Consider the following 2,923-nt stretch of genomic DNA (forward strand, 5'->3'; position numbering starts at 1 on the left):
TGGAGGCCCCATCCCTGGGAACATTCCAGGCCAGGTTGGACAGGGCTGTGAGCAACCTGATGTGGTTCAAGGTGTCCCTGCTCCTGCAGGGGGGTTGGGCTGGGTGACCTCTAGGGGTCCCTTCCCACCCAAAACATTCTGTGATTCTATGATATTGTTTTCTGTTGAAAGATTTGCAGCCAGGCTATTCCCTACTTGCAGGTTTTTAAAGATGCAGAGTCTGCACCGGGAAAGAGGCCAAAGGCACCCATGAATCACATCCCCGCAAACAGAAACCCAGTAGAAATAAAAAGTTGCCCTAAAGCAGCCAAGGAATCAAATCACCTCAGGCCATAGCCTCGGATCATGGGAGTCCCATACTTGTGGTCCAACATAAATCCCCACCGTCATCGGCTATTCTGAGAGCTCCCCAAAACCCCTGAACTTTGCTGCTTCGGAAAGAGAGAGAAGTGGGGTGTTGGGGTTCGTTTAGAAAAGGAAGCTGAAGTAAAAGCCAGCCCCCTTTTCTCCCCGGTGGTGATCTGTGGGATGCAGGAGAGCTGCGCAGAAACCAGCTCAGCATCAACCCCGCTTTCAGAAACGACCAAAGGTGTCCCAGAGCTGCGGCCCCACGAGGTTGCGCTCATCTCCCGAGCACCCACTGCAAGGGCCCAGACCCCAGGCTTCCAACTCGTGGGTCACATCTAATCATCACTCATTAACGACCGTACAGACACCATCCCTACCGAGACCATGCGGCGCGCGCTGCTCGCACGCCGCCGGAGAGCTCGCGCCGGACGGGGCCGTCCAGGGAATGCTCTCCATGAAAACAACTGCAGCCATCCCGCCCCGTCAATAAATAGATTTTTCGGTTGCTATCGCAAAGGCAGCGTGCAATTAAAAAGTGCTCCCAGGCTTCAGGGCCCTCTCCTTTCCCAGCGGCTTTTGCGGACTCGCTCTGCTCCCGCTGAAATCAAACCCGGACTTCGCTCCAGCCGCGCGAACGCTGCGTTAGCAGCCAGGCAGAGACACGGCGGGAGCGAGGACACGGATCCCAGCCGCCTCCCCCATCGTCTATAAATAGGGAGAGAGAAAATAGATGAAAGGCACCTTAGCCCCTGCGCCTGCTCACGCCCGGGCTTGCTGGCCGCCATCTTCTCTGTAAGGGCTTTGTATCAGCCCGGACCCGGGGCGAAACATTCCCTTTCTATTCCTAATTTTTTTGGTCCAAAGAGTCAAGAAAACCTCTAGTGCAAGAGAAACGAGACCGAAGCGGTCTCCTGGCGTGGCGTCCTGTCTGTCGCTGCTCTCCAACCGCTGAGGCGTATTCCGACACGCAGCCAAAACGTGTCCAGACCGTGCTGAGAAAATAAATCTGGCTCCACGCAAGAGTTCAAAGGCACCTTCGCAAAGCTGACGGGGGGAAAAAAAGAACACAGCAAAGGGACACGTTACCAGCGTTTTCCCTCCACCCCGGAGGCCTGAGCCACGTGTCCCGAGAACTTTTCGAGCTGCCTTGCTGCTTCAACAGGATGAAGGCCTGCAGCTCGTGACACGGCAGAGCCACCGGGGCTCAGCAGCTCCAAAGAGCGTCACCAAGTCGCCAGATCCCTCCGCTGGCCCGTGGGTCCCAAAGAGGGAGTTTCGTGCGCTCGCGTTTTCTCGCAGAAGCCGGCCGCGGGGAGGGAGGGAGGGAGGCTGACGCTTACCACGTCTATCACACTTCATTAGGCTGCACAAGGGATGGATCCTTAGGGCCACAAAAATGATCCGGGGGCTGGAGCACCTCTGCTATGAGTCCAGGCTGAGGGAGTTGGGCTTGTTCAGCCTGGAGAAGAGAAGGCTGCGGGGAGAGCTGAGTGCGGCCTTTCAGTACCTAAAGGGGGCCTATAGGGAAGATGGGGAAAATCTTTTTAGTAGGGCCAGCTGTGACAAGACAAGGGGTAATGGTTTTAAACTAAACCAGGGTAGGTTTAGACTAGATATAAGGAAGAAGTTCTTTACAATGAGGGTGGTGAAACCCTGGCAGGGGTTGCCCAGAGAGGTGGTGGAGGCCCCATCCCTGGGAACATTCCAGGCCAGGTTGGACGGGGCTGTGAGCGACCTGATCTGGTTAGTGGTATCCCTGCTCCTGCAGGGGGGTTGGGCTGGGTGACCTCTAGGGGTCCCTTCCAACCCAAAACATTCTATGATTCTATGATCCTCACAACGGGAAGCCTTCCTTCACGCTGCGAGGAAGGGCTTTGCCTCTGAAGCTTATTTTAGAACACAGAACGACTGGCCAAGGCAAGGAAGAGGAACGCTGTCATGGGAGTCCTTCAAAAGGCGTCCAGGCAGAGCTCGGGACACGGGCCGCAGAAAGCCATCCCGTGGGATGAGCAGCACGGGGCCGGTTCCCCTTCAATCACGACGACGATCTTGCCGTTGTCAGGATGCGAAACCCAAATCCAAGCACCTCGAAGCCGCAGGCTTTGCACCGTCGCGTCCTGATGGAGGGTTTAGAAGAGCATTAACCTTTTAGTGACCGAAACCTCGCTCCAAACGCAGCTCTTGAAAGCGCCCGTATCTGAGGGGGAGGAAAAAAAGCCCCGCAGCCACAAACGCCTTAAGGTGCCTCCATCCATTGGTCTTAAACGGGCGAAGGAGGAGGCGGCGGCTGGGCTGGCGCTCAGCCGGGCGAGCGGCGCGTTCATTTGCTGCCACGGCGCACGCTTAATTTGGGCTTGGCTAACCACCTCCCGTCGCTCCTGCAGAGAGGTGACAGAGGAGGGGGGCGCGGGGTGCCCCGGGGGGGACGGCTCGGTCCGCCTGGCATCCCGAGAGCAGCAGAGCCGGGAACGTGTTCTGCTCGCCCAGGCATTCACGCTCGAAGCTGGGGAGGGACGCGAGAGCGACGCGAGGCCGACGCAGAGCAGCGATGGCTCCCCCCGACCGCTCTTTCCGA

This window comes from Egretta garzetta, unplaced genomic scaffold, assembly GCF_000687185.1.
Source record: "Egretta garzetta isolate BGI_Z169 unplaced genomic scaffold, ASM68718v1 scaffold904, whole genome shotgun sequence".
Lineage (NCBI taxonomy): Eukaryota > Metazoa > Chordata > Aves > Pelecaniformes > Ardeidae > Egretta > Egretta garzetta.